This window comes from Lipotes vexillifer, unplaced genomic scaffold, assembly GCF_000442215.2.
Source record: "Lipotes vexillifer unplaced genomic scaffold, Lipotes_vexillifer_v1.1 scaffold1008, whole genome shotgun sequence".
NCBI lineage: Eukaryota > Metazoa > Chordata > Mammalia > Artiodactyla > Lipotidae > Lipotes > Lipotes vexillifer.
The window spans coordinates 3,778,194-3,790,238 of NW_006772616.1; the positions used below are offsets into that span (position 1 = coordinate 3,778,194).

The 12,045-nt window shown below is 40.3% G+C and overlaps 1 protein-coding gene across 1 annotated transcript in view; it reads right to left on the reverse strand.

The window, feature by feature from the left end:
• Positions 1–12,045, reverse strand: part of SHQ1 (SHQ1, H/ACA ribonucleoprotein assembly factor) — an 89,766-nt gene that overhangs the window by 17,745 nt on the left and 59,976 nt on the right.

Below are 12,045 nucleotides of genomic sequence, written 5' to 3' on the forward strand. Positions count from 1 at the left end.
TGAAAATTTAGATGAAAGGGACAAACTTCTAAAAAAATATAATCTATTAAAACTGACTCAAGGAGAAAACCAGAGAACTAGAATACTTGTATAGCAATTGGAAAATCTGAATGAATAGTTAAAACATTTCAAAAAGAAAAAAGTCAAGATGACTTTTGGGATGAACTTTACTGAAAATTCAAGGATGAGATTGTTTCAATCTTACATAAGCTATTTCAGAGAACAGAAAAGGCAACAACCCCCAATACACTTTATCAGGCTGGCATAACCTTGATAACAAATGTAGATAAAGATAGTACGAGAATGGAAAATCACAGGCCAAACTCCTTCCCTTCCCTTCCCTCTCCCTTTCCTCCCTGTCTCTCTCTCTTGGTCTTCTGTTTCTCTCTCTTGCACATGCAGTACACACACACACACACACACACACACACACACACACACATACAGAGTTAGCAAACCAAATTCAGCATCATTATTTAAATAATGCATCATAATCAAGATAGGTTTTCCCACGAGTGCAAGGGCTAATTTAAGTTAGAAATTTTATAAATGCCATTCATTATGCTAAAAAGTTAAAGGAGAAAACACTTAAGGTCATCTCAAAAGATGAGGAAAATATGCAATAAAATTTGATGACCATTTGGGATTGAACCTCTTGGCAAACTACGAATAACGTGAACCTTTCTTAACTTGACACAGGCTATCTACAAAAGCCTGCAGCAAAGATCACATTTAATGGTGAACTGTTGAAAGCTTTTCCTAAAAAATAAAAAGTAAGGTAGGGAAGGACGTTACCACCATATCTATTCAGTATTTTACTAGAGGACCGAGTCAGTACAATATGATGAAGAAGAAAACAAAAAAGAAATGAAACATGTGAAGACTGGAACAGAAGAAACCTAACTGTTATTATCTGCACTATTATTGCCTATATTGAAAACTGGGGAGAATCTGTACATAAGTTAATAATAGAGTTTAGCAAGGTAGCTGTAGACAGAAATCAATATAAAAAAGTGAATTACATTTCTATATACTTTAAACAAGGAGTTTGAAAATAAAAAACTGTTTAAATACCATTTACAATAGCAACTCAAAAAATAAAGCAATAAATCTAGCAAAGACGTATAAAGTTTTTACGGAGCATATTATAAAATTTTATTAAAAGACATTAAAGAAAACTTAGAGAGTCACACCATGTTATTGCAAAGAGACTAAATGTTTTAGTCTCCCCAAAAACTGATTAATAGATTCAAAGCAATTCCAATTAAAGCGTTATTCATGGAACTTGACAAGCTGATTCTAAGATACAAAGCTGCAGTAATTAAGAAAGTATGGTACTGGCACATGATAGACAAGTAAATCGGTGAAACTGAAGAGACAACCTAGAAACAGATCCATGTGTATATGTAAACGATGTATGACAGAGTGAGCACTGCAGGATGCATGGGGAAAGGATGGACTATTTAATAAATGAAGCCAGGATAAGGTTATCCATATGGGGAAAAAATGAAAATGGATCCCCTATCTCATAAAATACACAGAAATTAGTTCCAGGTGGACTAAAGACTTAGATGCTAAACCCAAAAGAATAAAAATTTTAGAAGATACTATATGAGAATATCTTTATGACAAGCAAATCAAAAAACTTTCTTAAACAAGAAACAAAAAGCATACCCATAAAGGAACATATTGATAAATTCTACAACATTAAAATTAAAAACTTCTGTTTATATAGACACTACAAGGAGACTGGAAGATAAACTACAAACTGGGGAGAAATGTTTGCAACATATTTAATCAATAAAGAACTAGTATCTAGAATACCAGGGAAACCTAAAAATCAAAAAGAAAAAGATAGCCCTAATAAAAAGTAGGCAACACAACAGACAGACATTCACAGAAGAAGGGACATGAATGGCTCACAAATACATGAAAGGATGCTCAGCTTCATTAGTTACCAAGAACATGAAAATGAAAATTACAAAAGAGACTCTTCACACCCATGGAGAATCCCAAATTTTAAAATCTGAACAATACAAGTGTTGGCGTGAAGGCTGAGCCAGTGAAATTCTCATTGGTGGGAGTGTAAGTTGAAATAAATTGGTACAACCACTTTGGAAAACACTTTGGCATTACCCAGTAAAGGCTAACTGGCCTCCAACCATCCCCTAAATCCCAGCAATTCCATTCCTGGGTATAGGGCTTACTCAAAAGTTGCACAAGTGTACCATGAAGCGTGAACAAAGATGTTCAGAGCAGGATTTTCCTAATAACCCAAAACGGGAACCATTCATCAACAATCCAATCTACATTACAATACATAAACAAACTGCAGTCGATTCAGATAGCAGGAAAATAAATAAACTACACCTCTGTGCATCATCATGGTTAAATCCCCCAAAAAAGAAAAAGCATTACGTGAAAAATGCAAGTAACAGAACACATACAGTATGATTCCATTTACATACAGTTCAGAAGCAAGTAAAACTAAAACTAAACTTGGGATAAATACACAGATGGCAAAACCACAAGGAAAAGCAAGGTAATGATTAATACAAAATTCAGGATGGTGGTTACCAGAGGGAGGAGGGAAATATGACTGGGACTGGTCTCACGGGGCACCTCTAGGAAACTGGTAATGCTCTATTACTTAAGATTGGTGGTAAGTACATGCATGTTCACCTTTTTATTATTCTTTAAACTGTACACATATTTTATATTATTTTAATATCTTATATTTCATAAGAAAATATTTTAAGAAAATAACCAAACTCTATACACATACAAAAAAGGCAAATAAGAGGTAACCTTCAGTAGACAACTGAACCCAACAGTTCCATTTAAAAAAAAAAAAAGGGACTTCCCTGGTGGCGCAGTGGTTAAGAGTCCGCCTGCCAACGTAGGCAACACGGGTTCGAGCCCTGGTCTGGGAAGATCCCACATGCCGCGAAGCGGCTGGGCCCGTGAGCCACAACTACTGAGCCTGCGCGTCTGGAGTCTGTGCTCCGCAACGGGAGAGGCCACAGCAGTGAGAGGCCCGCATACAGCAAAAAAAAAAAACACAGAGGCAAAGAAAGAAAACTAGCCATTACCCAGAATTATGAACTTAGTGCAGATCACCACAAAAGAGGCTAAGTTCTGTGAACAGAAGAATTTCTCTAACAAAAGCCAACTGCGTGAATATTATTCTTCCCAAATGAGGTCTCATCACTTGTTCAGCTGCGCAAGCCACAGACTCAGGCGCTGTCCTCCGTGACGGCTTCTCCCTCTCTCCCCAAATCCATTTTAGTCCCTAAATCCTACTTCCCTGGTCAGGCTACACTCATCCCTCACAAGGAGCTTTCTAGCTGGTGCAACATGCAATTCACACAACTACTCCAGTGATCTCCCATCGTGTGCCTAAGATCCTTCTCCAGCTTCCCACTGTTCTCAAGATCAAGATAAAAATTCTTAACATTACGCAGAAGCTACTGTAGCGTCTGGGCCTTGCCTGAATCACCAGCCGCATCTTGATCCATCCACACACACATATACCTTTCATGTTTTAGCCACCCTGGCTGAACATCCTATGTTCTTTCAATTTCTTGAACACATACGAAATTCCCTCCTGCCACATGACCTCTGCAAGTAGTGGGCCTACTACATTCTGTGAAATCCATCACCTCTCTTAAGTTAACTCCTGCTTGTACTTTGGTACTCAAAGCAAGTATTTCCCCAAGGAAAGCTTCCCCGGTCATTACCTGCCCCCTCCTCGTATCCCCCCACCAGACCAGGTTGGATATAATGTGCTTTCACAGGAGCATGAACCTTTTTTCTTGGAGCACTTTCCAAGCTTTTGCTTTTACTTTTTGTGTATGCGATTCTTTGATTAACATCTCTCTTCCATTAGACCATAAATTCCATGGGGCATGGGAGCATGTCTGGTTTTTGCTTACCACTGGAGGCTCAGAACCTTAGCACGGAATGCTGCCCATAGTAAGAACTCATAAATATCTGTTGAATGAACAGATGGTTGGGAGAACAGATACTCTAGCCTAAAGCAGTCACAACTTACAAACCACCATCACCGCCACCTGGTAACAAGACCCCCAAAGATGTGAAACAGAGTAGGTGCGTGGCCTCACCTCTCACTCCCAAGCCTCAAGGGGAGAGCCCATCTTTGACTGGCAGGTGACCTTTGAAAAAGTATGATCAATGGAAACATGACGGAAGATCTGTGTAAGCTTGTGTTTAAAAACAAAAACAAAACTGTTTTCCCATAAACCTGGAGCAAGACTGGATCTTTCTGATAAAAAGGTAACATAAACCTAGTACGTACCTCCTGAACATTCTAGATTTGAAATTTCCATCTGAGATCATGGGTTACGATAACGCTTCTGAAGCATAAGTATGTATAGTACAGATGTGTTCAGAATAAAAGCTTCACAACTTCCCGAGTTTCGAAAGCTTGTATTTTACTAATCTAGTATTTAGTCAAGTGGAGACCCTTTGCCAATAGTTTTATTCATTCAGATGGCTTTAGCTTACTCAGCTGAAGTGAAATCCTTTTAACTGTTTTATCTGTTAAAACAGGTATACAGGATGTGTGCTGACAACTGTAATTTTAAACATCAAGTTAGAAATGAAGTGAATCATTTTCGGTAAGAACTAAACCCTTATTTTCTTGAAGCTTTAGGATATTCTAACGATAGAAAATCTAAACTGGCAGGCAAGCTTACTTGGAATGGCCAAGGGTACTTAATACTAGATGTGAGATGGTGTTTTATTCTTTGCTCAAAGTGTCTTTGAGTTCTAGGAAGGTATCAAAAATGAGATCGCTGAAGAACAACTTTGGGTGTGTATGGGGCTTGAGGTTACAGGGCAAGAAAGAGCCTGAAGAAAACAAGATCATCAGAACAGACATCACTTTTCACATTTCACCATCATTTAAGGCACACCACATAATTATAAATCTGTGATGTAAAGTGATATTTCACCCATCACAAGGCTAACAGCAGTTCACCTACACAAAGGACAAGTATGCCATGATATCAGAGTATATTCTGCCACCTGATGTATTGTAAACCTGAGAACAGATACACACGAGACATCTAATGGTCTGGTGTCTTTTTTCTGTTCTATATAATTTTATATTGAATAAATAATAAAATGGTGTGCACCCAGCAAGGAGAGAAACTCCACATTTGAAGATAATGTCCAATTACTACTTGACTTAAATGCTAAGTTCATATTTGAGAAAGCTCAAGCAAGTACTGATAGATTATCTCTGTCTACTTCATTTCATTCAGGACATAAGGGCTTGGTTTCTTCATTCGTTGACTGATTTAGCTGGGCCTTAAGTGCAGATCACCACACTTTTTACTTCATTCAGTTCTGTAATATTCTCTTACACGTAAGGAAAAAAAAAACAAGCCCTGATATCACCCTTGTAATTTCCTAAAATGCCCATCAGGGAAAAAATAAAATACATGTTCACTGTAAACACACCCAAAAAGTAAGTATAAGGTAGAAAAGCCCCCCGTAAATCCACAAGCGCGAGATAACTTTTATCAACATTAATGCGCTTCCTTCTAGGGTTTTTGTTCTGTGAATATGTATTTCTTTTTTTTTTTTTTTTTTTTTACAGTACATCACTTTAGAATGAACAGCCATGTTGGCCAGCCTTTTATTTTTTATTTTATTTTTAAAAATTATTTAGTTATTTATTTTATTCATTTATTTTTGGCTGTGTTGGGCCTTCGTTGCTGCGCACTGGCTTCTCTAGTTGTGGCGAGCGAGGGCTACTCTTCGTTGCGGTGCGCAGGCTTCTCATTGTGGTGGCTTCTCTTGTTGCGGAACACGGGCTCTAGGCACGCGGCCTTCAGTAGTTGTGGCACACAGGCTCAGTAGTTGTGGCGCACGGGCTTAGTTGCACCGCAGCATGTGGGATCTTCCCAGACCAGGGCTCGAACCCATGCCCCCTGCATTGGCAGGCGGATTCTTAACCACTGTGCCACCAGGGAAGCCCAATACATATTTCTTAATGTGACTGAGCCATCTCAGCATATACAGCTCTATGCACGTGGCTTTTGCCACTTAACTTTCCAGTTATGATTTTTCATGATAGCGTAGTGTCTTTAACCTTCCCAGACAGTGGGTTCCTTGATGTGGAAATTTTGATCTTAATCTAACCTCCAGCACTGAGTGCAACGCTGGTCACAGTAGATATTCAATAAATTTTGGATTCAATCAGACTCTGAATTCATTTAAACAGATGAACCACAAAGAAAAGAAATATTTATAATTATAAGTAATTGAGTTTAATAATTAAATAATTATAATACACTATTAATAATTAACAAGCAATTACAACTATAAATATTTTAGATAAACAAGGTGTGATCTAAGACACTATTACACATAGGTATCTCCCTTTTGGAAAGAGAATTAAATTGAATGGCTATCCATGACATCCTTCAGTTACACAATAGATCGCCTGTCTGTCTCCTGCTCGGGTGTGTAACTTGGAGATGACCTGGGGAATGTCTTGGAATTGAAGGCCAGAGTACCTTCCTCCTCCTCAACTGGCTCATGTTCTCTGTCTCAGGACTTGCAGACAGCGTGTGGCTGCTGGTCCCTTGATGGCTGATTCCTGCGCCTGACTCCTCGGGGAGGTTGCAGGGCAGTCCCCACACCAACCTCTGGGCCAATACTGCTCAACAGTAAGCAGGGGACATGGAAGTGATCTAAACATCCATCCACCCAACCATCTGAACCTCCACACACTGCTCTCTCTCCTACACCTCCAGCCCATTTTGACTTTCTCAGACCTGAGTAGATAAGCACCCGCAAAAAGTTCTGTTTCCTTTGATATCCATCTGGACACGTAACAGCTGTGTAGGTAAGTGCATGTATCCTTATCTTGTGATTAGGACAAGAAGAACAGGACATACACTGAAGGTCCTAGAGACAGAGGTTTGGTATCGTGCAAAGAGAGGGTAAAACTGCTACTTTTCATTGAAGCTTTTTACTGAATTAGAAAGAAAATTTTCAGTTCCATGAGCATTTACTAATAAGTGACTGGCATTCTGCTAGGTGCCAGGGTACCAAGTTGAATAAGTCCTTTGCCCTTTAGGACATTCACAGTCCAGATTTCTTTGGATCAGTAATTAACAATGAAATCACAAAATCACTCCTCATGGAATCATAACATCTTGAGATTGAACCTCTATTTTTTTTTTTTTTTTGGTACGCGGGCCTCTCACTGTTGTGGCCTCTCCCATTGCGGAGCACAGGCTCCGGACGCGCAGGCTCAGCGGCCATGGCTCACGGGCCCAGCCGCTCCGTGGCATGCGGGATCCTCCCGGACTGGGACACGAACCCGTGTCCCCTGCATCGGCAGGCGGACTCCCAACCACTGCACCACCAGGGAGGCCCATGAACCTCTATTATACCCCACTCCCAAACCTACATGAGCATCCATTTCAAATTTCATTCTTTTTTTTCTCATAAGGATAGTCGGCTTTTTGTTCTTTCACGTTTTAAGTTAATACATAAGAATCCCAAAAGCAAAAGACAAGGTGTCTGGGCACAAGAAATACATTGTTATCATCATGACAAAGGCTCTGTATTCCCAAGTTAGGCTTCCTTCTCTCCACTCATCAAACAGAACATAAAACTGAAGCAGGAAGGGACCATTTTACATCTGGCACAAATCTCAAGCTCTGGAAGTTGAGTTTCTTTGTCTTCAACTAAGTTCAAGCAACTAGCAGAGGCTGACTGGAGTCCCTGAACCCCAACTCCAGTTTCTTAGGCGAGACAACCCCTCCCCGGCCATAATTCAGGCTTTGAGAATAAATGTGCCAAGTGCTTCCCTTTGGAAATAAAGATGGTTATTCCTCTAAACTTTGGATCAAGTAGCCCATCATTAAAAAAGTTTGGGACCCACAAAACATGACTTTTGCCACTGATCCATACATTAAATATCAGTGAAGCTTAAGATTCTTCTTAATCCATAAACAGATCTATTATAGTTTTCCTGCACTCTAGAAAGATTGTTTTACGCACTCCATGGCCTTAAGTGAAGCTCACTTTAGAGGCCACTATAACAGAAGATTTGGAGAAGAAACATCTAAATCAAAATCACAGTTTTACAATATTAGAAAACTCTCCAGGAAAAAGAGGTAAGACAAACATATAATCAAATTAGAAAACAGTGCCTCATGAAAATACTAATTTATCATTTTAACAAAAGCAGAAGCGTCTATAAGGAAAAAACAACATAATAAGCATCTAAGAGTTGACAATTTTCTTTAGTTTAAACCTTCCAAAAGGCCACACTAAGTAAAAACATCTAAAAATGGATAAGAAATATGCTGAAATCGGGCTTCCCTGTTGGCGCAGTGGTTAAGAATCCGCCTGCCAATGCAGGGGACATGGGTTCGAGCCCTGGTCTGGGAAGATCCCACATGCCGCGGAGCAACTAAGCCCGTGTGCCACAACTACTGAGCTTGTGCTCTAGAGCGCGTGAGCCACAACTACTAAGCGCCCGCATGCCACAACTACTGAAGCCCATGCGCCTAGAGCCTATGCTCTGCAATAAGAGAAGCCACCGCAATGAGAAGCCCGCACACTGCAACGAAGAGTAGCCCCCGCTCGCCGCAACTAGAGAAAGTCCGCACGCAGCAATGAAGACCCAATGCAGCCAAAAATAAATAAATAATTTTTTTTTTTAAATTGCTGAAATCTATACACTTAAAACACACTCTCAAATTCCTCCAATGCTCTATTAATATCTATATTTTGAAAGATAAAAACTATCCTTGGAAAGCTGTTTAAACTGAGAACAGCAAATAATCAATGATAAAATTATCTACACTTAACATCATATATCACTTACAATATACGAATATACCTCAGGGAGGCCCTTTTCCCACCCATGGCACAACAGTACTCTCTAAAGCTCTATTTACAATTCTCCCAGCTTCTATTTATTCAGGAAAGTAGTCAGAGCAGGAAATGGGACCAGTCAAATGATCACAATCAATCTCATCACCTTCATAACATGCTGTGAATGTAATTAATCTTCTATTTGTTTAGGGGACTTCACGCCCGTTACATTAAGGCAGCAACTCCCGGTTGGCTTCAGTTGAGATAATTATGTTATAACAAGGATTGGGTTTCAGTCATATTTGGCAGAAGAAAAAGGAAATTGTACTTGAAGTTGTCAGTTTTTTTAAAAAAGCTTTCTTGGGACTCCATTCAAAGGACGCTCTTGACAAAGCTCTCCTTAAACAGAGCACTTTCTAAGTAAGATAACCACACATATGCCACATTAATCAATGTAAGCCTCTTCTCTGAGTGAGACGTGAAGAGCATCTGAGCACAAGGAAAATTCTATCTGAAGCAGAGAATACGGGTTCACAAGACCTGAGCACATAAATTCCCACCGGAACTCACTTGATCCTGCCAGTCTCCTCCACCGAGAATCCTCCCAAGACCTATGACGTGCAAAAGTACATTAGAACAGGGAGATGAAGGAAAATACCAATTTGCTCACATAGTAGCTAATTATACTCTGTGAAAAGCCAGGGCTCCAGCAAGCCAAAACCAAGGATTTAAGAAGTCTGGAGCCAAGTATCTGGAAACAAAACGAGTAAGGACAGAGACAAAAACCAAACACAGCCACCCAGCCGTAGTCCTCGAATGGCCTGACACATACAAGCCTCCCTGTACAGATAAATGCCCTCACTTTCCAGTCTGGGAGCTGCCCACTCACCCCTGCAAGTCTGTATCTTTTTTATAAGAACTTGTATTCACACTTTCTCCTCTAATGTCTACCACCTTTAGAAAATTAATTTGAAAATATAAAGGCTTGCTCACTTTATTTTTACAAACCTCTATTTTTATCAATATAGCAAAATCACAATGCCCACAGTACAGGTAGAAGTAAAAATGATAAATGAATTATGTTTCCAAATTTCTAAACATTTTCCCATCTGCCAAACCTGTTTTTTTCAAGGTGTAGATTAGAATGTTTGTATGTAGTAAGCCCCTCAGGCATCTTAATATATCTCAATAATATTTCATTGCCTTTCAATAGCATTTAAGCTCTTGGAAAAACGAAATGTGCAAGAAACGGAGCTTTACTGATTTGAGTTCCAGTTCTTAGTAAACAACGAAACAAAATGTGGCATCCTAAAATAGGAAAATGACATTAGGTAAAAACTAGGAAAAGCTAAATGAATCTATGGACTTGAGCTAATAATAATGTATCAATAATGGTTCATGAATTGTAACAAACTACCATACCAATGTAAGAAGTTAATAATAGGGGAAACAATGTGGGGTATCTGGGAACTCTCTGTACCATCTTCACAATTTTTCTGTAAATCTACAACTATTCTAAAATAAAAAAGGTCACCTTAAAAAAAAAAACAAGGAGAGATATTACACATTAAAAAAAACAAACAAACAACAACAAAAAGCTCCACAAAACCTGAACATTCAGATATACAATTCTTTGGCTAGTTTTCTCAATGTGTACAGTTACATGGAGCATTCATATCTTTACAAAGGTTTATTTTGTCCTGAAATCTTTAGGAACATTCGTAATCTCATGATTTATTGGCACATTTCTTGTTAGAGAAGTCTAATGAAGAGCAGCAGTCCCCAGTGGGCATTGCTGAACTACCGGTGATAAGGTGAAGAACCATTAAGTAAATCCTTTCTATATGAAACCGCACTGAAGGGCTACGGTGAATGGATACTGGCATGTACTAATCTTTTCTTATGGAGATAAAACCCACTCCTAACCAGGACGGATTGGTGGATTTAATTAAAAATAAACAGTAAAACTGAGGAGCAACCTGACAGGCCTGAATAAGCACCTTCCCAAGAATGATTTCAATTCAAGGGAGGTTTAACTTGCTTGAAATTCTGCACAATTGTTTCTTGAAATTTCTACACGCTAACCATTAGCAGCTAATGTAACCCTTAATGTTGTACCATTGCCAGAGAAGTAACTTCCCCTGCAGAAGTGAAACCACCTAGAGTACCTGATGATCAGCCTGAACTGAACAGCCCTCTGAAATCAGCCTCAGCACTGTATTTTATTATAAGTATCAGTGACACAGGCAGTGGTAGGTGTCAGGGCTCGCCCTTAGCTATGGCTCAGAATGCTGTCATGGAATTCCAACAGCATCCTCTTAAGGGGCCCGCATGCCCCACATGCACCCTGCTCTGAGAAAGGCCACTCACTGGTGACAAAGTGGGCCCTGGGACCATGTGTGTACCACTTTAGGGGGCACCCCCACTCCACGCCCTCTGTGACCAAGGCAACTAGACCAGGAAAAAACACGGACCCATGCTGGGCCAACCACATTCTCCATCCCTTGGAATCATAAACAAGGAACTCTAGTCCATCTCTACTGAAACTAGGCACATGGAAACTCAGAGCTGTGGAAGAGCCATTCCCCTCCACGTGCACCAAAGGCAGAAGAGCAGCAAGGACCTGCAGAAATAAGCAACTCGAGGGACCACAGGTCACCAGAAAGTAAGCCAACCCCACACTTCATGCCTTGAGCTCACGGGGCCCAGCTGTACTCAGCACCTGGGTCCCAGAAGATAACCTGTAGCCTCCTAATAAAGTCCCCATTTTTACTATAAAAGTCCGACTGGTTTTCTCATACGTAACCAAGTGATTTTTTTTTTTTTTAATTTATTTTTGGCTGCGTCGGGTCTTTGTTTCTCTAGTTGCAGTGAGAGGGGGCTACTCTTTGTTGCAGTGCACCGGCTTCTCATTGTGGTGGCTTCTCTTGCCGCGAAGCACGGACTCTAGGTGCGCGGGCTTCAGTAGTTGTGGCACGTGGGTTCAGTAGTTGTGGCTCACGGGCTCCAGGGCGCAGGCTCAGAAGCTGTGGTGCACGGGCTTAGTTGCTCCGCAGCATGTGGGATCCTCCTGGACCAGGGCTCGAATCCATGTCCCCTGCATTGGCGGGCGGACTCTTAACCACTGTGCCACCAGGAAAGCGCACCAAGTGATTTCTAAGTCAAAAATACCGCGAC